The sequence below is a fragment of the Atractosteus spatula genome, chromosome 3 (genome assembly GCF_055471065.1).
Source record: "Atractosteus spatula isolate fAtrSpa1 chromosome 3, fAtrSpa1.hap1, whole genome shotgun sequence".
NCBI lineage: Eukaryota > Metazoa > Chordata > Actinopteri > Semionotiformes > Lepisosteidae > Atractosteus > Atractosteus spatula.
The window spans coordinates 37,845,445-37,871,166 of record NC_142708.1 but is presented as its reverse complement, the minus strand read 5'-3'; positions in this window follow the sequence as shown (position 1 = coordinate 37,871,166).

Genomic DNA, 25,722 nt, shown 5'->3' with positions numbered 1-25,722 from the left:
TAAAATAAAAATGGTACTTCAGATAACTGTGTTTCTGGGCGTCTATGAACAACCTTAGTGTATTTCTCACAAACATTTCTAACATTTGTATGCCTCCCTTTTTTGTGCCTTGGCAATCAAGAATTCTAACATATTCATATACTTTATAGATTTATATGACTTCACCTAAATCTAAGTTTACAGAGTGATGTGTTAATGCACTATGTACAAATATTATGTATCTGGACCATTTTGTTAAAAACAACAAATTGTTAACACAGGATCTCCAGGATCTATTAACAGTTTTTTCTAACCTAAGATACATCTTGCATGGTGCATGGGTGTTCAAGGAAGGGGGAAAAGATTACTAATTTCCATAGCAAAGCAAGGGATGTTCCTGCACTTATAGACAAAAGTTTGGTTGATTCCTCATTTTAACTGCATCTTAGAGATAGTCAGACCCAATGGATTCAACATAACTCTTATTGAAAATGTCTCATTCATCCATTTTCTAAGTGCTTTATCCAATCTGGGGAGCTGGAGCCAATCCCAGCAAGCAAGGGGCACAAGGTGGGATACACCCTGAACAAGATGCAAGTCCATCACAGGGCACACACAGATACAAACACAGACACACAGACACTTGCACTTGGACCAATTTCCCAGAAGTCAATTAAATCTGCTGGTATGTCTTTGGAACAGGATAAAACAAGAGCACTCAGTGAAAACCCACACAAACACAAGTAGTACATACCAACTCCATGCAGATAGCATATAATTAAACCCAGGGTCCCAGCTCTACTAAGTAGCAATGTTAACTGCTGCAGTACTGTGCCACCTAATAATTTCTCTAAAATCCCTGGTAAATGTCTTGATACTGTACTTATATGAAATAACATAGAAATAGTAGTATCTCACCATTTAACTGCAAGTTTATTTCAAATGCCCCTTATTCTAAATATAAGTCCAGTCAGCACACACAATCTGCTCTTACCATTCAGACATTTCTCAACTTTTAAACTGCTTATGATGTCAGGAACTTTCTGAATCCAAATGCTACAAAATGTTATTTTTTCTCACATCAATCACACCTTTCACACATTGATTACTATTTTCTTGGCACACTTAATAGCACACTGCTTCCATCTGTCCACTTACATGCTTATAAAAGCAAAGTGACATTAGACCATGCTCCCATCTCGCTCCTCGCTCCTCGCTCAGCATTGACGTTTGGATGTCCTGAGACCCGCCTAGCACCAGGGCGCCCCACGTCCGCTCCCTGAGGGCATAGGTTTCTATACGGCATTCCTGAACTCTTTGCACTATGAGCCCGGGCCTTTTTCCCATCTCGCCGCTACGCATATGGGTCTTTTTCCGCTCTCCTGCTCCCCACGGTTAGTCCCTTTGGACGTCCGTGACAGAATGCTGAGCCACCTACTGACCCCGCGAGCGGCGCTTTTTTTTTTTTGTCTTGCCGCAGTTTTTTTTTTCTTATTCTCTGGGCTGTTTTTTTTTTCAGTTCCTCTATTCTAATCACTGGATATCACTCCGATCTTCCGTGCCTGTGAGCGGGTCTTGCACCTGGCTTTCCTCGGGTAGATCACTCCAATATCAGTGATTGAATGTTGAGCTGGCTTTCCTATTCTTATTACTGGATATCACTCCGAGCATCTGTGTCTGGAGCGGGTTCTCTTGCCTGGCTCTTCCTGGTCTTGCTCTCTCCGATATCAGTGATAGAATGGTAAGCTTTCTGCCGTTCCTCCATGCCTTTCGCTGGATATCACTCCGGGCATCTGTGTCTGTGAGCGGACTTCGGTCTGGCTTTCCTCAGGTTGTCCACTCCGATATCGGCGTTAGGATGTGAACGTGCCCATTTGCCGTTCCTCCATTCTTTTTCGCTGGATATCACTCCGGGCATCTGTGTCTGTGAGCGGACTTCGGTCTGGCTTTCCTCAGGTTGTCCACTCCGATATCAGCGTTAGAATGTGAACGTGCCATTTGCCCAGTCTGCGGTATTTTTCCCTGGGGTTTTTGTGTTTTTTTTCTTGTTTTTTGCCTTTTGTTTTGATTTTTTTTTCTTCCTGGTTTCCCCTCCTTTTTGCCCCCCCCCTGCTCTCTGTGTCTCGGAACTTTGGTTCCTATCTGTTTTGTGTGGTTTGTCTCCCTGGTCTTTCCCAGGTTTTTGTCTGTTGTGTTTGTGCTTGTGTACTTTTTTGTTTTAGTCTCCGGAGCTGTTCTCTACCCCCCCTTCCTCCACCCAATAAAGGTTTTTACCCCGGAGGAAGGGGTAGCTCTCAGCCGTGGATTCCCGGAGGTTTCCTTTCAGTTAAATGAGGTTTTTCCTCCCCCCAGTGCTGGGCAGCTCATTTATTTGTATGGGCGTCGGCGCCGCCCATGAAGGGGGGGGTACTGTCACGCCCTCTGTAGCCAGAGGGCGCTCCTTCTCTGTCCTGTCCCTAGTTTCCGGTCTGCTGTCCTTCCTGTCCCTCTCTTTCCCTTGGGCTATATATTTCCGGGTCTTGCACTCTGTCCTCGCTCAGCATTGACGTTCGGATGTCCTGAGACCCGCCTAGCACCAGGGCGCCCCACGTCCGCTCCCTGAGGGCATAGGTTTCTATACGAAGAAAGCTGGACACAAAGGCTACTAAGTTATTCTATACTGTATTATAAAGTGTGCTCTGAAATTAACCAGTAACCAGTTGTATTAAAATAAGTTATCTCTGGTAAATAGTGAAGAGGAAGATTAGCGTGATTCTGGAAAGCTGATAAGCACAGGGAAGAAAATATTTAAAGATTGTTCTAGTTTTATCTCTTTAAGAAAAATACACCAAGTGTGCCTATGTGTATATGCATGAAATAAAAACTTCATTTAACTTCTGAGATGATGCCTTAAAGATAGCCATCTTTTAAGGGAAAGCCTAAAAGTTCTCCAACAAATATAATGATTTGTTTTTTAACAAAGAACTGATTTATGCACAAATAGATCCCCTGCTGAGCCTTCCTAAAAACTTATTAAAGTACCTTGGTTTATTAATTTGGCTCTCCACTCTAAAGAGTCTTCTAAGGAACCACTCTATGCCATTAGGTATCTAGTAAGATCAGACATATCCAGAGTGGAATATCTCTTCAATTTCTAATAGATTTCTATTAAAAAGGAACATTATTCCACAGATATTCACTGTATTGGAATCTTGTTTACAGAAACAATGTAATCTTTATTGCCCTCCCCCCTAATTTGCCATAGCAAGAATGTATATTTTCATTGTGAGCGAGAATGGAAGTACAGGAGAGGAAATGAAGAATCACAGGGTTTATTGTTCTTTAATGGTTTATAGTTGTGTGTGCTAATTATAGGGTTGGTAGAAAGCAAGGTACAGAATGTACAAAGAGAAAGGAAATCTCCCCCCTTTATACTGGAGGAGAGAAATTAAATAATATGAAATAATGAAATAATCATAATTGTATTGTAACAATAATTATAAATACGAATAATGCAACATCAAATATAGCATGAACTTAAAATTATACAGTACAGCAAATAAACCAGTATTACCTAATTTTGTAAATTTAATGAATTTATAACAACTGTACATTTAATTACCCTACACTGTGCAGTTATATCACCCTGCAACTCATAACTGGCAACCCACTGAAACTAAGCAGGATTGAACCTGTTCAGTACCTTTATGGGAGACCTCCTGGGAAATAATCCCCACCTTACTCTGTTCACCTCCCCACTGATAGCTGTTGTGTGGTGAGCATACTGTCTGGTGCACAAGGGTGCTGTTGCATCATTCAAATGGGTCCTGCACATTGGTGAGGTTAAGGGAAGTCCCAATTACCTGTAAAATACTTTAAATGGAGTGTCCAGAAAAACCTATATAAGGTTAAGGAACTATTAATTACGATATTATACAGTGTCTTCAAAAAGTATTCAGCCCCCATCTCATTGTCTGGAATTTTATTTTTTTAGATTGGGAATTTTTATTTGTGAGTCACACATTCATCTTCAGAGTCTCCCCAAAAAGAAAGATAACAATAAACCATAAATCAATTAAAAATTAAAACTGAAATATCACCATTTAATGAGTATTTATCCCCCTTAGTCAATACTTAGTTGAACCTTCTCTGGCAGCTAATACAACCAGTAGACTTTGGGAAACTCTCTAACTTTGCACACTGAGATGGAGCAATATTTGACAATTTGATATTTGATCATTAAAGACAGAACAAATAAATCACAACTTCTTATCACCTTACACATTCATGGAATTACATTCCCTGTATTCTACAATAATTGGAGAACACAAATAAATCTGTTTATATAATTATTGCATGTTTGTTCAGTCAGCTCGATTGGGTCAGCGGTTGCTCAGAAAACAGAGCCACTCATTTCCTTTGATTTAATCATTTGTGAAACAATAAAACAATTTAATTAAAATGATATCTGATTCATAGTAATTTGTAATAAGTAAAATATATTTGTGAGGAGAAAGGGCATGTTTATGTTGTAACAGTGAAAAGCAAGGCTTACAAACTTTTTTGCAAGGAAGAACCTCTGTAGTTTACCTAAATTCATATAAAAACAGATAACAGATAAATCACTTTACCACACCCCTTTTTATTTCCCCTTGGGAATATGCATTTATAGCCTTAAACAGGGGACATTATAAAACAACTGTATTATTTAAAAAAAAGATTTAACTGACATGTTATAAACTTTGTAACTGTCATTTTTTTTAAAAATGAAGTAATCTAAGGAGTTTCTCATTGTATCTTTTTTAAATAAACATGCAATTCAAAAGACATGTATCAGCTAGAAGCCAACTTATAGTATGCAAAAAAGTCATTCAAATCACTACTCAAAACATTTATTTTTATTTGACTGACTTTTGCTTTTTGCTTTTAAATGCAATGTTTTAAAGCCCCTACGTATACTATATTTTTATAATTAAAATCCAAAAATTGTGTTTTTTCTTATTATTTATACACACTTACCAATAATTCTAAGTATTATTAAGTATTCACTGCACCACCTGGCAGTTTTACAGAGAGGTGCAATCCTGCATCAGATTATATGAAAAAAAAGTGAAGCCACACTTGAGTCTGTGACATTACTGTGCCTGCTGTAGTATACATACTATAACAGTGGAGAAAATGTACTATTCTTTTGGTGATACTGAAAGTATTACTTTGGAGGGGCATCTCTGTGCAGATGACATTGCCAGGGAAGAAAAGGGGACCTCTACTATATGTCGAGGACTGCACAAGGGAGTAGAGCAGGATTAAAAATGTCTGCGGTGTCCATTTTAAATGAAGAATGGCCATTTCCTTCCTGGGCTGGGTCCAATAAGAATTTCAGCGACCACCCTGTTGTTTCCAGTGGAACAGAGACAGACATCAGACCAAACAATGTCTCTCCGAAAACACAACAATGAACTGTAACGTTGTCCATGCCTCACCAACGGATCAACTAGGAGATTGTAACCTTGTTAAAACTCTCCAGTCTTAGAAACAATACTCCTAAATGGACACTCACTGTGAGCACTATTTGACTCAGGTAGTGCACTGTGTCTGGTGTCCCCTGAGGTAATACAACTGACTCAAGTGGAGGAGCACCTGCATCTCACTGTCAGCTGCACTCATGGGGATCAAAGAGCCACCCTGTGGCCTGCTCAGGTCTCTGGCTCCAGAGTTAGAGCTTTTCGATCCTGACAGCCATAGTTCTAGGATTGCCATATCCCCTTATTCTCTGGAGGGACTCGGGAGGGATTTGAAAGAGCTCAGGAAAGGTGACTCTCTGATATCCTTAAGTAAACAGAGAGAGTAAAGAAACCCACTATCAATAAAATATCTGCATTTTGACAATTCTGAAACTGCTCCAAAGTTGTACGCAGAGAAAAATCCTCTAACCTTAGTGCCATGCAGACACACCACCTACACAGTGCCTGTATACAAAGGATCACTAAAAACTACCAACAAGCACAAGTGCATGTGTGCACCAAGGAAAAAGATATATATTACCAAACACATTATGGCAAGGTGAAAAATTATTTTAGTTTTCCTATTAAAAAAATAATATAATTATTTTATAATTAAATTAATATGTATACTATACGCTCATACCCTGGTATCCGAACCAAATTCATTCCTGAAAATCTGTTCGGAAGGCGGGAGATTGTAAATCGAAAATAAAAATTCCATTAATTATTATGGGGAAAATTCCACGCTGTTCCTAAGCAATGACAAGTTCACTCAAAAACCACCCTAAACATAGAATACCACACAGACCATTATAGCAAACGTAGTGAACAGCCAGATCTACTTAAATAAGCCAATTATAGCTGTAAAATAATGATATCATATTTGCATTTTTCATTCTTTCATAATAGATCGCCTCAAGCAATTGGCTAGAGCCATGTGCAATGTTGTTGACTGTTACATAGATAAATTGACAAGAAAAATAAAAAACCTAGTCAGAATTAAATAAAAAATGAAAAACAAGCAAACAAGCAAACTTTCTCTTAGGGCCCATAATGAACAACAACTACAAAACAAACACCAGCACAAGGTTTTGCTGTGATCGGAAACAAAGATCTGCCGCCTTATGGCGTCCTTAACCATAATAATAAAGAAACAAACAGCCAATTTGTGGTGTTGAATTCAAATGTTTGAGGAAGGTTCTCGACCAAAATTGGTCACTTAAGAACTTCAAAGTTTGGATTAGCAAAAAGGTAATTCTTAAAACGAATTACAAGGTACAAATTCTTCATGTTCAGAATAGTAAAAATTCATATACCGAACTTTCTTATACTGGGGCATGAGTGTATTGACATTTGTATTAATTGTATTATGTATCACAGTATGTTAAATATTAATTTTATATTCACAATCTCTTAAACCCTTGGCGGTACTATGGATGTTACACAAGTTAAATTCAGGAAGAGAGACCATAACTTCAGCCCCAACCCCCCACCCTCAGGACAGACTAAGAAAACTGTTATATCCAGTCAAAAGGGCGCAGTTTGGCAGAGTTCAGAGCATCTGTACGTTAATGAAAGGCTATGAACTGCAGCAGTCCTGCCTCAGTGTCGATGTTAATGGTTTTATAATAAATCGAATTCCAGTAAGATTAACTACAGAACATCTTCTTTTTCTGTTACAGCCAAATTAGACAAATAGAATAAGTCAGCACAGGATTTGTTTTTGCAGTGGTTTAAGAAGCTGAAGAGGTGTCTCGATCTGGTGCTTATAATAATAATAATAATAATAATAATTGCTTACACTTATATAGTGCTTTTCTGGACACTCCACTCAAAGCGCTTTACAGGTAATGGGGACTACCCTCCGCCACCACCAATTTATAGCATCCACCTGGATGATGCGACGGCAGCCATAGTGCGCCAGAACGCTCACCACACATCAGCTATCAGTGGGGAGGAGAGCAGAATAATGAAGCCAATTCATAGATGGGGATTATTAGGAGGCCATGATTGGTAAGGGCCAATGGGAAATTTGACCAGGACACCAGGGTTACACCCCTACTCTTTACGAGAAGCGCCCTGGGATTTTGAATGACCACAGAGAATCAGGACCTCGGTTTTACATCTAATCCGAAGGGTGGCGCCTTTTTACAGTATGGTATCCCCGTCACTATACTAGGGCATTAGGACCCACATTGAATGTGGGATGAGCGCTCCCTACTGGCATCACTAACACCACTTCCAGCAGTAACTTTAGTTTTTTCCAGGCCCAGGAGGTCTCCCATCCAGGTACTGGCCAGTCTCATAGCTGCCTAGCTTTAGTGGGTTGTCAGTTGTAAGTTGCAGGGTGATATGGCTATTGAAACTTTGAGGACCATGAAGTTAATGTTTGCTTTTGTTGTGTGTTCCTTGTGGATACTTTTAGTTTTCTTGTGTTCTGAGTACCAGATAGACAGTGATAGCTATTAGCCCCTCTACATTGATTCAGATTTACAATGAGTGTCCAGAAAATATGGGATGGTTCCCATACCTTGGAAGCTGTCTTCCAAGCAAGTACAGATTGAAGAAGAGGGTGTTTGAGAAACTGACACTAAAACTTAAACCCGACTGGTCTACCTCATGAGACTTAGCATAATAAACTCACTAGGAATGTTCTGCTCACCGTTGAATATTGATATTCTAATATGGTTGACTTACTGATTTACAGTGAAGTTAATTAAGCTGAATAAAGAATTTGGAACCTTGATAATATATATCTTGGCCATATTTACTTTTCTCCTAGCCCAAGAACATCAAAACAATAGCCAGTGTTTCAAACCTATAAATTTAGGAAATAGATCTAGGAGGGGCACATTTTATCCCACAATGATGTGCAGCACACACCTAATTCACAAACTACTCCCACCTGAAACTTACATAAACCCTCCGAAGATTCACACCCGAAGAAGGCTCTACAGCCATTGTGTTTGTGAAACATTGTGTTTCTTTTCTTCTCTTTTCCGCATGGAATAAACCTTTACTTGTTCCAAATATATATATATATTACATTGTTCAAATAAAATCTGTATTGTCTCTATGTTTTAGTTAATGTTGAGTGAATTGAATACTGTATGTATATACAGTATATGATCACTATATAAATGCATACCTTCCCATTTCTGATTGTACTTAAGTCACATCATTACATCACTTTCAATAACCACTTATTCAATTCAGGGCCACCATAGCCTGGAATATATCCCTAGAAACATAAGGCAGAATACATCCTGGATGGGATGGCAGTCCATCACAAGGCACACACAGACTCAAAACACACATACGCAGTCACACCAGTGCCGTTTGTTTTTACAGAAGCCAATTAACCTACCAGAATGTTTCAACTGTGGGAGGAAACCCACATGAACATGAGGAGAGCATGCAAACACTTCTCAGATAGCACCTAAGGAATTGAACCTAAGGCTGCAAAACAGCAATGTAAACCACAGTACCACTGTGTTTTTTAGCCACCTTTTGCTAAAAATTAATGACAATTATTTTATAACAATAATGTAATTACATTATAATAACTAGTTACAAACTACAGGTAGTTACTCCCAAATATTGCCAATAATGAGCACCTTATCTAGAATGCAGTATGTTGGGTATTATATTGGCATAAGTAGAATCATGATTATTTCCATCTACAGATTTATTGTATTTGCATGCAATCAAGAAGACCATTTTTTAAATTAAATATTTATCCAGCAACTAACCTATTAAGTACATTCTAAAACATAACCCAAATTTAGTTATGACAAAAATAAATTGCATTACACACACTTGGCATTACTGGGATGGGAATGGGAATGTTAATAGACTGAAGTGGAGAGTCGGGGGTAGTTGATGGAGAAGTTGATGTCTAGAAATGGAAGAGTAGTGGGAGTATGTTAACTGTATATTTGAGGGACGGGTGGAAGTTGGTGAAATGATGGAGAAAGCACTCAAGCTGGTTGTTGGAGCATGTGACGGCTCAAACGAAATAATGACATAAAAAATAAGATACAATGATGTGTTCCTGCCTAACTCAAATATTGCGTGACTTTAAAAGCTGTAAAAATGGTTTAGATAGCAGAAAGTCACCTTGCTCTTACAAGCGGATCTTGTTAAGCAGAGTTTGTGTTAACACAACACAACTTTGTCTGTCAGTGAAAAAAATGACCGCGGGCACATTTCCTTCCCCCCTATATTCTCATGTACGAGTAGAATAGGCGAACCTTCCAATGAAAGACAGGTTCCTTTCACCCAAGACTGGCAGGAAACAGTCAAAACTCACCACACCCAGACTGTTAACTCGATCAACCTTTTTTAATAGCCTTGCAAATGTGCTCACACTGTAGGATATGCACTCAACGCGCCACAGGTGTCACATTTACTGTACATGTCAAACCAGTTGCTTTCCGTTGCAATTTTTGTTCTCCATAGCCTCCACTTTATCATTTATACAGTATGCCTATTCCAGAGACATTTTCATTGTCGATAACTATGCGGGGAGAGAATATAGATTCCAAAACACTCTACGATAGCAGAAGTGAGCAATTACCTGCTCAAAAACTAATGTTTTCCCAAAAGTATATACTGTACAATTATCGCAACATTTGCAAACATTCCCGATACATAACTACATTATGTACTCTACATTGTTCTATTTTGTCATGGGCACTTTTCCTTCCCCACAAGTTGTTTAAAAAAAAGTAATTCTCTCTGACGCAGTGCATCAGCTGTTTAGGTGACTGAGGGTAACTGACATTATTTCCCACTGCATTCTGAGGAATGTAATTTTGACAAGAACCTCCATCTTGTCTCCGTCTATCACCCTCTCACAATTCATCATGTGAGAATGAGTCAAATTAAAAATAAAACGTGTTTACAAAGAAAGTGGATTACAGTACAGCTGGGTATACACGATTAGTAATTATTATGATTTCTATATTATTATCAAATCCCTCAACTCATTCACTTGTGGTTATTTTGGAAACATTTTGACATGTTCCTTTTAACTACATTGCTGTCGATATTGTAGCAGTAGACAAAATAAAACACTTGGAGTTTGTAAGGAACGAGTCAAACTTTGATGCAGGACAAATAAATGTGTATTCCCACAAGATATACTGTAGTGGCAGTACAGTAGCAGTTTGAAATTATTCATTGTTGTTATTAATAAATCACTTAGCTTCGAACATGTTGTGATATTTAGAAATATACTGTAAAACATGTCAATATAGTGTCCATAGTATTTGCTATTTCAGTTTTTCAAAAAAATGTTTATTTGTTAAAAGAAATCTCATGGTGACAGCTGGGTTCAAAACCCCGACCTCTAGCATGCAAGGCACACACCTAAGCCATTACACCACATATGTAATCACAGGTGAAAGAGTTAAACTGATGCAGACATTTACAAAGAAAGTGTAATACTGTGATAACTTGAGCTATATGAATATAATAATATCGTTATTAATTTCTTTAGATATGCAATTCCATATTCTATTCCCTATTAATCAAATTTTAAAAAGTATGTGTTTTTTAAAACGAGCGCAATTTCCTATTCATAGGAAATGTTAAAATATTATAACTTTTTATGAAGTATATAAACTTAATATAGTCAGAAGGAGCATGTAAAAACTTTTCCAAAATAATCACAGTATGTTACCGAATGACAGACATGGATGCTTAAAATGTTTTGGAAGAAAGTGGAATACTGGTGTGTATTTTTTTGTTTAAACTACCAATACCAGCCATATACAGTTTACATAATATGTTTATGTCCTAAATTAATATCGTTTATGACCATTGTTATTATGAGGCAAACACATAGAATGTCACTATTTTACTTGCTAAAAAGGAGACTGAAGTCAGAAATTCAAATAACAAATGAAAATAGCTGCAGCAAAGGCTTGGCAAAGTATCTCAAAAAGAACAAACCAAGGGTTTAGTGACACATTTATTGTGCACAGATGACTTTTAAGCAAATACCACTTTGGTCTTATACTACTTTAATTTACTTTGAGTTCATATGTCCCAATACTTATGCTCACTTGAAATGGGGGGATTGAACACAAAAAGTGCTATTATTCTAAAATGGTACAACATATAAACATAGAAATCCCAGAAAAAAACATTACACTCTGTACTTTTCGTATTCAACTTTTCAACTGTAATACAAATTGCTTGAGCATACAGCAAAAATAGCAATTTTGACTTTACTGTCCCAATACTTATGGAAGGCACTGTATAGTACATTCTGTGTAGATGTGCTCCTGATCTGTGTATGCACAGTAAAGACTGACATAGTCTGATTTTTCCTATAATTGCGAGTGCCTGTAAATGTGTAATTTACACTGTATTCCCTTCTTTAGGTAAAACAAGTATAACTCAATGTAAACAGATTGAATATGAATAAAGAATAAAGAATACAAACAACACATATGAATAAAGGGGCTGTAACACAATCACACAGATCATCCTCCCTAGTTTGGTATTGAGTGAGAAAGTCAACCTGATCTCAAAGTCATCTGGCATTTGAGCACTCAAGGATGACATGTACACACAGTGTTTTCAGTTCCACAAAAGCCACCAAATTTGTTTACCTTGAGCAGAGGGGAAAAGTGGACCATAGCACCCCTGCAGCTAGATAACTGGTACCAAATGTTGTCTTCCCCTGATGTGGTGACCCATGAACAGACCATGTCCCAGAGTAGCTCACTGTGGGTCTAGAGAGCATGTTGACAGCTGTCTCCTGTCACAGCATGTATTGAAGATCATGGAGCACTTTTCACTGGAACTCATGAACTAGAAAACCTTAACAAAAGAGAAATAGCTACTGTACGTCCACATTTATTTTATATTCCAACAAGATATCTCAACACAAATATTGAAATAAGGTTCTCCAAAGCTACCTTTAATCATTAATTTGCCTAACTGCAGTAATAAAAAAAGTCCTTGAATTTGCAAAAAGTGTAAAAATAATCTATTTACATATCAAAAACTTTCCTTTTTACTAAGAAAAATATTATCTTCAACTATATTAGAATAGCACAAGGGTTGCAGCAACATGATGAGCTGAAAAGCAGTTTGATATCAAAAAGTGAGTTGTAAAATATAATGTTTTGAACATTAAACATTTTGCAGCTGAGCATAAAAAACGCTGCTATGATAGAAGCCAGGACAGAGATCACTTGTTAATAATGAACGTTTTAAAAAATGTTTAAAGAACTGTGCAAACAATTCAATTTGTAATTAAATTTTAAAACACAGCTTTTCCATGATAATATCATAAATTGAATTCTACATAAAACAAAATAAGAACAGCCACATTCAGATGCATTCATTTTTTGCTGGCACAGTATTATATTGTTCATGACAGAAAGAGACTGCATAATTAATTTATCTATTCTAATGTGACAGATGTTTGATTTGGGTTGTAAAAGTAATTAATAACATAGTGGAGGGAGGCAGATTGTTTAAAGATTATTTATGAAGATTTTTTTTTCTCCTAGCTGCTGATGTCAGGGTAATGTCAGCTCTCCTTCATGCTGGTGTCATCACCTGCTCTCTCAACAGCTGTTTGCCTGCTTTGACTGACTCCAAATGTTCGTTTAGCGTCCTTTCCTCGGGGGGATTAGAATGTATCCTAGAAATTAAGAAGAAAAAAAATCTTACTGCTTACAGTCTACCTTATTGAGAAAATTAGATTTTTTCTTTATTTTAAAATAAAAGGAATTTTGGTCTGTTCTTTTCAATAATGAAACACATCTTCTCTTTGAAGCAGTTAGGTCATCTACTGTACCTGATTAAAAGGAAAGTCTTTTTTGTTGTCTTTTCTGAGAAATACATGACTGCTGTTGACAAGTTCTACAATCTTTGTTTTTGAGAATTGACAGTGAATGAGATGGGTTTGACATGCGACAGGGCTTAGGGATGCTTAAGTACAGTTCCCATTGGCAGAGGCTGTATAGCTACTGTATATTGAGTAATTCTCAGAGGTGGAAAAGTCTCAGTCAGTATAGCATTGCTAATCTGTTTGTTACCTTTTCCACCAGAGCACAAAAACCCAATCATGCTTATAATGATGTACAAAACCACTGGAAAGTGCTTATTAAATGTATATAAATGTCTAATAAATAATTTCTAAACTATAAGAAATATGAGCAAGGTTGAGATTTAAAACTGTTTTGTCTGATCATGCGTAATGTAACTTGAATCATTGTCAAGAACAAAAAAGCAGATCATACCCTTATTCCATATTCATAACATTATTTATTGAATATATACAGTATTTAAACCACAGAAGGAATTCTGCATGTCCTACAATTAAACCATAATGTTTAAAAAACAACATTTTTATAGATCTGTAGCAGTAAGTTTCTTAAATTGCATTTTCAACTATTTTTTTTCCATTTAAAGTGAAACCCTCATAAAGTTTGTTATAATGTGACATAGAAAAATTCATTGTAAGAGTTAAATAGATTAATTATCAGTTGTACAGGATCCTCAAGTACATCTTAGTATAAATTGAACCAATCAATATAAATGAACCGATATACTGTATATGAATAATTTAAGGTTACACACTTTAAAGTTGCTACTTGGTAGAAGAAGAAGATCAGTTGGTAAAAAATTGTAGCAATACAAATCTTTGGACTATCAGGAATTTTACAATAAGATTATTTACACTTTTATCACAATATAACATACAGCCAAAAAATAAAAATAGCACAATGCTGCTACCTTAGAGCAATTGTTACATTTGAGCTGGACTTGTCAGCAGTGAAGCCACATCGTCTTTAGTCATAATCAATGTTTTTTTGTACATCATCCTTTGATGTCAGTGTATAGAACAATACACTAATTACTGTGTAAACAGATAAACTGAGAAGGACCTGAGGAGATCCCATTGTGCTGATCTAGACAGGTATAACTCATTACTGTCAAGGATGTCGGAAAGGACAAACCGTGGAATGGCAGGAGAGCGAAAACAGACGGGGGTTAGCCTGGGCTCAGCTGTTCAGGAAATGCCGTATAGAAACCTATGCCCTCAGGCCAAGGACAGGAGTGACCTGGTTCTAGACGGGTCTCAGGACATCTGAACCTCAATGCTGAGCAAGTAGCAGAGCAGAAGCAGGAAGTAAATAGGCTACACAACAAGACACACCAGAAAGACATGAATAATCACAGGGAACTAGGAACAGGAGAAAAGTAAAGCGCCCTCTAGGTGTACTGGGCGTGACAGTACCCACCCCGTTCAAGGGCGGCTCCTGATACCCAAAAAAGAGCTGCACAGCACTGGGGGGAGGAAAAACCTCATTTAATTGAAAGGAAACCTCCGGGAGTCCTGAGCTGAGATTTACCCCCTCCTCTGGGGTAAAAAAAACCTTTATTGAGTAGAGGAAGGGGGGGGGGGGGGCGGACTGGGCTCCGGAGGAGCAAGACAAAAAAATAGACCGAACAAACAAAAAATCACAAACAACAAAACAAAAAAAAAAACCCTGACGGAACAGGGGAACAGACCACACATAGAGGCATGGAAGCCCAGAATCAGGAGTAAAGAAAAAAAAATTCCAAAAGCCAGGAAACAAAAAGGAAAAAAAAAACGCTTGCGGGGTCTAGAGTAGGCTCAGCATTCTGTCACGGATGTCAGAAAGGATGAACCGTGGAATGGCAGGAGAGCGAAAATAGACCCTATGCGTAGCGCAAGATGGGGGTTAGCCCGGGCTCAGCTGTTCAGGGAATGCCGTATAGAAACCTATGCCCTCAAGCCAAGGACAGGAATGACCTAGTTCTAGGTGGGTCTCAGGACATCTGAACCTCAATACTGAGCGAGAAGCAGAGCAGAAGCAGGAAGTAAATAGGCTACACAACAAGACATACCAGAAAGACATGAATAATTACAGGGAACTAGGAACAGGAGAAAATAAAGCGCCCTCTAGGCGTACTGGGCGTGACAATTACATTGATCAAATCCAAGGACCTCACTTGCTGCCCTTCCTGAGTGTTCATCCTGTTGTAACTATATTCCAGCAGGACAACGTACACTTTATTCTACTCATGCAGCAATAACTTTCTTGTTAGATTATGACAGTAATGTCATTAGTAATATCGTTGGAGAGTAATGTCTTTCTCACCAGATCTGAGCCCATCATTTTGGATTGTCCTGAGATGATCTGTGGCTCTAGGACTCAGAGACCAGTTTACTGTTTCAGGATTGTCAAGACATTTCCAGATGAATTGGACAGAATCCCACAAGACAGTCTGCAACTCTGCGTAAAGCACACATTACAAATATACTGTATACAGTAGCTTGTATTGTTACTAGTAGATCTTCTGCTGATGAGCTACATTAATGAGAAACATTTAATCAGTTTAATTATTTTTACCTGTGTCATATTTATTGAACTAAATTTGAGTGCACCTATTAGGGAAAATTTTTTACAGTTTCCTGATAATAACTTTGTGAATTTCTAGGAATTCTAGAATTATGGGAAAACAGTATGGTGCACAGCAGTTACCAGTACTGAGGCTCTGGGTTCAGTTACGGACTTGAGGTGTTACCTGCATGAAGCTCTACATTTTGTGGGGGTTTCCTCCCAGTCCAAAGTCATACTGGTAGGTTAATTGGATTCTTGGAAAACTAGCTTTGCTGTGAGTATGTCTGTTTGTCTGTGTGTTCCCTGTGACGGACTGGCATCCCATTCAGGGTGTATCCTGCCTTGCTCCAGTTGTTTGCTGGGATAGACTCCAGCTCTGCTACCAACCCGAATTGGATGAAGAGGTTAGATAACAGATGGATGAAAGGTTCTTTTGAAGATTGCTTATATATACACAATTGTGGTAATCACCTTGAAATCATTTTAATTGTATTTGACAGAATATTAAATAAAAAATATTTCTGTTCTGTGCTAAATAGAGAAAAAATATCAACCAACTACATCATATGTAGGTCATCTTGTTTTCAGCACATTATCTTAGGTTTATAAAGCTTTATACAGCATAAACTTATAAAATTGAAAAAAAAAGATACAGTCTAATGTTTTCCAACATCATACATGATATAATTTATGTCTCAATCCAGGTTTAAACATCTATTTTTTATTATTGAGTTGTAAGGCTTGAGCTGACAATAATGAACTATAATACATGCCAAACACTGAGGACTAGGAGTGAATGTAATTTCCTCAATGTAGGAATAAATCATATTCTGAGGGTTTTACTGGAAAGTCTTGTGGATATTCAAATCTGCTGCTTTGATTGAAGCAATCAGAGTGGATCATGAGACAGTAATTCGACAGAAGGTTACAGCAGGTGACCCACCAAGATATGATCTTGTTTATAGGCGAAATTGCTGGAAGATTACTCTCAGGGGTCTTATTAGTTTGCATGATTAAAAACAAAGCTTTGATATCGAACTCTGGTACAGTTGCTGAAATGATTTTTTGGCGCCGAGAGAGGATTGTTTCATTTAACGTTTAGCCTCATACTGTAAGTATAAGGGCTTACATTAATTCAAACCATAGCTTCTACTAGGATTATGGGTATTAAAAAATATCAAAATGATAATAGAAGCAGCAGAAATCATGCAGAGACAGATAGTCTGGGATTAAGATCAAACTGATCCCTCTAAATGCTTATTCTTATCACGGTTAGAAGACCATTGTTGAAAGGCTTTATAGTCTGTTGCTCTGCAGGTGTAACAAAGCAACACAGAGGAGGGGCTAGAAGAGAGAAATGCCCTACTTTCACTGGACTGTTAGGCAGGAAGCATATATCTGATACAAATGCAAAGCAGTTAAAATTATATTTTCATTTCTGCACATGAATTACACAAGCACAAAAATCCTTCTAAAAAAACATATGGCATACACTGTACCATTGAAAAGACATACCTGCCAAATACCAAAACAGATAAAAAAACCTTTTAGAAAGTACTTCCCTTTATCATCTCATATTATATCCACATTACCTGTAATTTGAATCAAAGCCTTTCTCTACCTCTCCATCTTGTGTATGTACAATGTATTTTTTTAAATACAGAGATAATATTGCACAAATTATATTTAAGTTTGGTAATGTACCAGTGTGAGTGCTGTCAAATATTGTTAATGCTAAATTGGAACAGTTTCAAAATTCTACTCCTTTTTCCCCCTGAACAATAGACAATACATAATTACTCTGCTTATATTTTAAACATGATTTTTTTATCTGCAATTTAATCCAAACTATTGACCTTAATTAAAACTTTTCAGTGCAGCAGTACTAATCCAGGCTGAGAGCTCTGGCATTCACTAAATTAATGGTTGAAAAAAATACATCAAGTCACTTCACATTACAATTTTTTTATTCTAAATTGTATAAGCCCAGATTTATCTCAATTTCCCCTTGCTATAGATTCAAATGCACTGAAGAGCAATATAGAAGTTATTTTGCAATCCACAAAAGATACAGAAGACAGCAAAAACTCTGCAAATGTTAAAATTACCCACTAGAGCCCTTTGATCTCAAATGGAAGTTTATGTTTTGCTTTCTATTCTGATTTAGAACAGTGTTCATAAAAATACATATTGTATCATAATCTTCAATATTTAGTAATATTTCTAAGATTAATATAAGGAGAGTTAGTCAATTCATCCATTTTCTAACTGTTGTATTCAACAAACGGTGATAGGGAAGTCGGAGCCTAGCCTAACAAGCAAGGGATGCAAGGTAGGATACTCCCTGGATGGGACACCAGTCAATTGCAAGGTACACACAAAAATGCTTACACCAGAGCCAATTTTACCTAAGCTACTTAACCTACCTGTTTGTCTTTGGATAGTGGGAAGAAACCAGAATACCTGGTTATGAACACAGGGAGAACATACAAACTCCACAGATTTTGTGGAGGAATTGATTCCAGGGCCTCCGCACTGCATGGTAGCAATGCTAAAAAGAGAATATGTGAAACATAAAACAGGAAAAATGAATGAACAAAAACAGTAAAAATATGTATTTAGGCAAATGACTGTACTTTTTGCATTTTTCAGTTAATAGTTTCAGTAAGTGCACATACTCTAAGAAAATATACAAGTAGTTTAAATAGTTGTGTTCTAATAAAAATATAATTACAGAATTAAAAAGATGTTACAGATATATATATTTTAGATGTTGTAAGATCTTATTCAGTATGTCAATCTAAAAATGTCAAGAAAGAACACATTTTATATGTAACACATCTTTTAAATAGCAAGTTACATCAAAATCTTTGCAAACATTTTTGCCCTGCAGAAACGTTTGAGAAATTAAGTGTATCTGATGACAAGATCCTATCCAGTCAGCTATTTTGGACACTATTCTGCTGTGAGCTGTAAATAGAAATGTATTAAGTTAGTAATAAAACAAAAGTAATAAATGTTCAAACTTAGTGTTAATTCTCATTTTCTTGAAACCAAAGGTTGCTATACTTGCACTCTATCATCTTGTAGATTGTTATGCTCCATCAGGATATCTGCACATTACTGATACTGTACATTAAAATCACAAAAATGGTAAGGTTCTTCATGCACATTTTCAATTGTTATTCCAAGGCATACTAAATGCTGGTCAGAATGGCAAAATGTTCTGAAGCACATGTTCTGTATTTCATTATAGTATTGCTGTTTACTGTTCACTTATGATCCCTCTTTGTTAGGCTTAGATCAGTGTTTTTATTTTTGGGCCGAGGTGACATACATGTTGTATCTTAATTAAAAATAAACAAAGAGAAAGTCCCCATGCTATCCCACTGAGTCTACATAGATCAACAGCTTTTATTTTAGTTCATTTACTATTTTTATTAAATTTGTTTTCAGCACAATGGCTTGTGTTGGACATGACTCTTAGATCTTACAGCACTAAGATCTTGGTAGAATAATGGTCTTTGTCATTATCAGGTTTTATTTTTGCTACCACTGTTTTTTGGAGCAAAAAACTATCAAATATTAATATATAATAACTATACTTTATAAAAATATGAATACGTTTACTAACAATATTAAACAATAAAAATAATGTACATGTACTGGATAAAGATCTCCAGAAATCAATACAATTATTTTTTACTTTTTTTCTTAAACTTAAAACATTTCTAGCTCTAGATGTTTTCAGAGTGATTTTTAAAATCAACACATAAAATCTTTAATTTATGACTTATTTTTTCATCACAACATATTTTATCATTGAGGATTTTATTTATTCATTAAGGATTTCCAGACAGGTAATATTCTTATTGTTACATGTAAAAAATTTAAAACTTTGGGTTATTTTTTCTACTATAATAGAAAGCATGGGTTGTTTCACAACATTTATGGTAAGCCTGATTTTTATATATGATTCACAATGGATTATCTTTAAATATTGTAAGCATGCAACAATTATTATTTCTATCAATGTCACTGCCACATCCTCGCTCTGTAGCAGTAGCAGCTGCTAGTAGCTCCACATCCATGAGATTAGAATCTCAAGGAAATCTATAAAATAGTTGTTTATTAAACAATTTATGCCTTAGAAGAGAATATAAAAACTCAATATTTAACGGAGAGTATGGAGCATAATGTGGTATACAGGCCTATACTATACAAATTACAATAAAATTCCCTTGAAAAGACATCACATATTTTTAAATAATTACCACATTATGAATATAATTATTGGTGTGAATCTGGATTTCTAAAATTCTCATGTAGCAGGAATTAAATTCTGAATGGGCTTACATCTAGTTTAACAGTTGATCTTTTTGTCCTTCTCTGTCATATTGTGCTGAAAATCGGCAGGTTCCAATCTCAATGTTAATGCGTTCCCTCTTATTTGACTTTTTAATAGGCTTTCACCTAATTATCATCACATGAACCCCAAAGATCAGAGCTTTGAAGGAAACTAGATGAGGGAACAAAAGGAGGTCAAAATTGTAGTTTTTGGCAAACAGCCTGCTCTGTATCTGTACATCTCCAACCAGTTTTGTGAGGATAAATTTTCCCCTTGAACATGATGTCAATATGTTGATGTGCCTTCTTTTATTAAGACACCATCCAACTGATAACAAGTCCTGCTGTGTTTTACCAACATAAATAATTAGAACAGGGACCAAGGAACGGCAGGTGGCTTTTGGCACCGAGAAATAATCATACTTGATGTGGAAAATAAAGTAAAAGGAGCCATCTGTTCACGGCAGGGGTATGAAAAAAAAACACGTTAACATATTGTCACTAACATTATGAAATACACAGTTAATAATTTAGTTATCATGGCATCAGACTCTGGACACTTGTTTAAACAATATGAACACACAATGATGCCGTCTTTTATACTTAAATCAACCTTAGTTTTTACTGCTCATGACTGATCCTTGAGGCATTTCATCACATGTTCTGCCAATATTTACTTAAATGATCAGTATAAGGATTCCTAGCAGGCTAATGTAATGATACAAACATCATCTCACATATGTGATTAACAAAGTATCAGTAGCAGAAGGAAGTTTAACAGATATCTGTGCTGCAGTTCACTGAAGTATAATCATTTAGTAGTTTTATTAAACAATTGTGACCTGAACAGTTTTCAAACACGATCAAACATGCAACCAAAACAAACATGGATAAATCCCTTTCAGTGTACTAATCTCAGATCACAAAGAACAGCTTATAATGCAAAGTCATGGTGTTACGTCCCAGTGTGTTACCTCCCTTTGAACCGTTCTCTCCGGTCTCCACTGGGTCAAAAAGGCCATGGTTTTGGGTAGTCAGTGTAGGTTAGCTAGGGTGTTGAAGACGCCGAAGACCGTGTGTTTCGGGTTTTCTTTTGTAGTCAGATTAGCTTTCCCTTACTGTCCTAGCCAGCTCCATTTTGTTTGTTATTTTCTTTTCTTTGGCATCACTCTAGTTCCTTACCCTTGTTATCACGCTTCCTAGTCCCTCACCAAAACCCACCTGCTTGGAAAAGAATTATCCTAAATGTTACACCCCTTTACCCCTAGACACTTGGGGTCATAACACATGGGCAACCAGCTAGTTTCAGTGTTAAAGTGTGCTTTCCATTGTTCTGTATGCAGAAATTGAAGAACTATGGAACAAAAAGGTAAGCAGTTTGTGCTGTAACCAACCTGAATACCCCCTCTTAAATATTAATGCTAAGAACATGTGAAAGTAACTGTATAAAGAATGCAAAACTTAATTACTTTTCAAGTTACTTTGTTGTAAATATTTATTTTAAAACTTCAGGGTGAAATTAGAAGCAATTCAATAGTGGTTATTTCTTTGTAACAAAAACTGTAAAAAGCTATTCCAAATATTAGCCCATGGCTACACCGTTTATTCTTAATAGTAGAGAAAAAAAAAAGGATATCCATTGATTACACGGGTCTAAATTATTATACTGTAGCTTATAAAAGTAATTTAATTAAGTAAATGAAATTATAATATTACTATTTTTAATATGTTATCTCTATGAAAATTATAAGAGTATTATCACAATACACCCCCATTGGTATACCAATTTTGTTTTCCCAAAAGAAAGGAAATTCCCGACTCTGCCACTTCTAAATTCTACAGTGGAGGACCCTTTACATTCATTTTAATACACCCCAACAAGTGAGTGGCTGCAGACATGGATGTCAAAGTAAATTAAAAAATAACATTTTGTACAAAAATTGTATTACATTAATGGTATTACAAAAAAGAAAGTCATCAATTCAAATTAAAAAAGTTTATACATCCATAGAATTGTAAAGAAAATCATTAGATTCAGTACTTAAAATAAAGACTTCTTTCAGTTCAGACAACTTTTACTGTAGGTTACCTGATGCCCTATAAAATTAGCTTTGCAAAACCAGAGGGATCAACAAATAAAGAAAATCCAATAATGCAATCAAAAATCTTGGAAGTGTCTCAGAACTTTTTCTGGACACACAGCATGAGAGAATTAAATGTGAACTGAGTTAAAGGTTAGCCTTGACCTTTGGTCAAATGATCAATAAGTAGGTGGAAATTGTCTTTAAGGGGTAAGGAGAAGTAATGTACAATATTACTTTACTTAGTAACTATACAGTTGCTACTGTACATATCTATATTAGATCACTGTAAATGATGTGTTATTTTTTTTCTCTGACTTCATGTTCATTTTAAAAAGCATTCCCTTACACAAGTAACTTTTAACTTTAATGGACTACTTTAAAACAAGTAACTTTCCTCAATATGTGCCTGTTGGTAAATGTTACTTTTAAAAGATGTGGTATAATTAAAAAATAAACGAATACATCCCCATATTGTGCAGTTATTTCCTTCAGGAATGATCTTAACTAGCAACAGTCCAATCCTTAGAGAACACAATGCACATCCCTCCAACGAGTCTGATAACAGAGATTCTTCCAGTGTATGATGCAGTGGAATTGAGAATTTCAGTGCAATTAATCAGTTTTTCTTATTTTTCTCAAAAGTCAAATGCGACAGATTATCCTCTGGTCATACTGGATATCCAACCCATTCTGGTACAACCCATTCTGGTCAAATTTCCTTCAAACTTCCCAAAAATCACAGCCTTAGGTTTGATTCTCGAGAGACCAAAATGAAAGCAAATCCACAAAAATCTGAGTCATCTATACTTCCCACCAATTAAGTTTTGAAGTTGGGCCACGTCTTATCTGTATTATTTGATCAAAAGTGTGTTTTAACATTACATTCTTTTATTACTGCAGCCGACATTTGAGTGAAAGACAAAGAGGTTTGCTGGCCTTTGCATAAAGCTCCCAAAAATAATTGTCACAATTCCACTTAATGATTAATGATTTTCCTGCTAATGACATTTTTTCTATCTGATACAGCAACCTGATATGTATGATTGCAACAAACATTTTAAGCTGCTCTGCACAGTATTTGCAACATTTGAAAATAAAAATTCTATTCCTTTATATGTTACTACCAGACTGTGGTTGTGGAGTGTGTGTGTGTGTAGAACAACACTGCTTAGCAGTATGTTTGGCAGCTGTTCAGATTAGTATGGGTCAAACTTGGGGTTCAATACAGATAGGACTGACAAATAGAACAGTATACTGTAGAACAGTATAACAGTAGGTCAATTATAGACACTAGTTAACACCAATGACTACCATCTCATGAAATGAGAACCTGGTGTCCCCAGGACTAGGGGTGGGAATCACTGTTCAAGACAATGGGGCAGTTAGCGTTAGAGTTAGGGTTAGGATATATGGTTGTAAATGTGTAATTCATTTTCAACAATTTTGGTCACCACAATAAACAATTGACACAATAAAATAATTAAAATTGCAACTTAACAATGCAAAAAAAAACAGGGCTTGAAAAATGACAAAAAGTCAGTCCTGATTTTTCCTCTTTTGTTTTATGGTGTTATGGAAAAATCCATTCTCATAATGCTTTATCATGATGATGATAAGAAAAACAAAAACAACAAAAATGCATATAGTTACAATGAAAAATCATCTTGCTTATCAGTTTTGTATTTTTCTATTATTGCTATTTTCCTCTTTATTTTTGTATAATTATGTACAAGAAAAAAAAATATTTCTGCAACTGTCTGACAAATACACAATATGTAGAAACACGTAGCAGTATATTAATGAAGTGATTAATCTTCTGTCTCCAGCTTTCAGGAAGTGCTGATTACCCTCCTACAAGGAAAATGCTCTAGCATCATAAACAAACTTCGAAGCACATTTGCTTCTAATGAACTTAAAACTCAACTTAGAAAGATGCCTCTGTGTAGTTGCATAGAGGCTCAGTCATTTTCCAAAAAGAATTGCAGCAATTTGAACTACTGTGTGTAACAAGATAATAACTATGAAGGCGATCCTGGTCTTAAGTAACAGTGTGTTTTATTTTACTAATTATTTTACTAAAAAGAGACCAGCATAAAGCATAGTAACTCTTAAAACACAAATAAAATGTTTGCAATAGAACAAATATTATGGAATATCACTTACACTTCTGTTCATGTGTTTACTCCTATTCCAAATAAAGGATAAAGAAAAGAAAACATGCATACTGTAATAAATTATTTTCTTCAGTGTTTTATCTTACAGTATACTTTAAATCTAAGGGTAAGAAAAGTGTACAGCTACAAATAAAAATGATAACTTCATATTATTATTAAGAAATACAGATATACATTGCTATGTGATCTGCACATACTGTACAGTAGTTTCGATAATTTTAATGGCTTAGAAGCTTCTAAGTCCTCTCTCCAGAGACCTTTGGGGTCTTTTTGAACTTGAACTCAGTCAGCTACTGTAATTTAGTTCTTATTTAAACCACAGTCATAGGCATACACATTGGTACCTCCAATCTCCAACAATAAACAAACATTCACTGATTTGTTAAGAACCATAAACAAGTAAATATATTAAACTGTGCTTATTCAACATTGTAACAGAAATATTTAAGATGACTGAGCATGCCTTTATTTTAAAGAGAGGTATTTTCTACAAATTTCTATTTCTGGTGATTAATCTATTTACAAATATAATTTAAGGGAGCAGCATGGTGGTGCAGTGATTAGCATTGCTGCCTTGCAGCCCTGGGTTAAGTTCCAGACATGGGGTGCTATACTGTATGTGTGGAGTTTCATGTGTTTGTGGGTTTTTTCCAGATGTTCTTGCTTCCCCCCACATTTCAAAGACATACTGGTAGGTTAACTGGCTTCTGGGAAAATTAGCCAGGTGTGTATGTTTGTGTTTATATCTATTTCTATCTATGTATTTATGTACAGTATCTATCCAGGCTTGAGACTGTCACTTGCCTGATTTGTTTTTGGCTCCTCTGTGACCCCGAATTGGATGAAATTGTGCGTTAGCCAAATATGTGTTTTTCCGTGTCACATCTTGCAGGTACAAACCAAGTTACTGAACTCAAATTCTATTTGAGACAATGGGCATGAAAGTACATTAAGTTTTCATTAAGATAACTATTTTATGCTATCAAGCACTGACCCCAAGCAGTTGAATGCAACCTGTTCCGTAAGTGGTGTGCAAATAAAAGAGTTTTTCAGCCTATACAATTTCAACCTAACAATAACAATGTCCCTTTAAGGCCTACTTTTTCAAAACAGTTTTTATATAACTCAACCTATTCTTTTTGGTTAAATCCAGATGAGGTGGTTGTTCTTGGGGACTTTGGCAGTGGTACTTACTGAAAACTAGGGGTCATTCTTAAAAAGCAGGGTCCACTCACCTCCATCTTCCAGTAAAAGA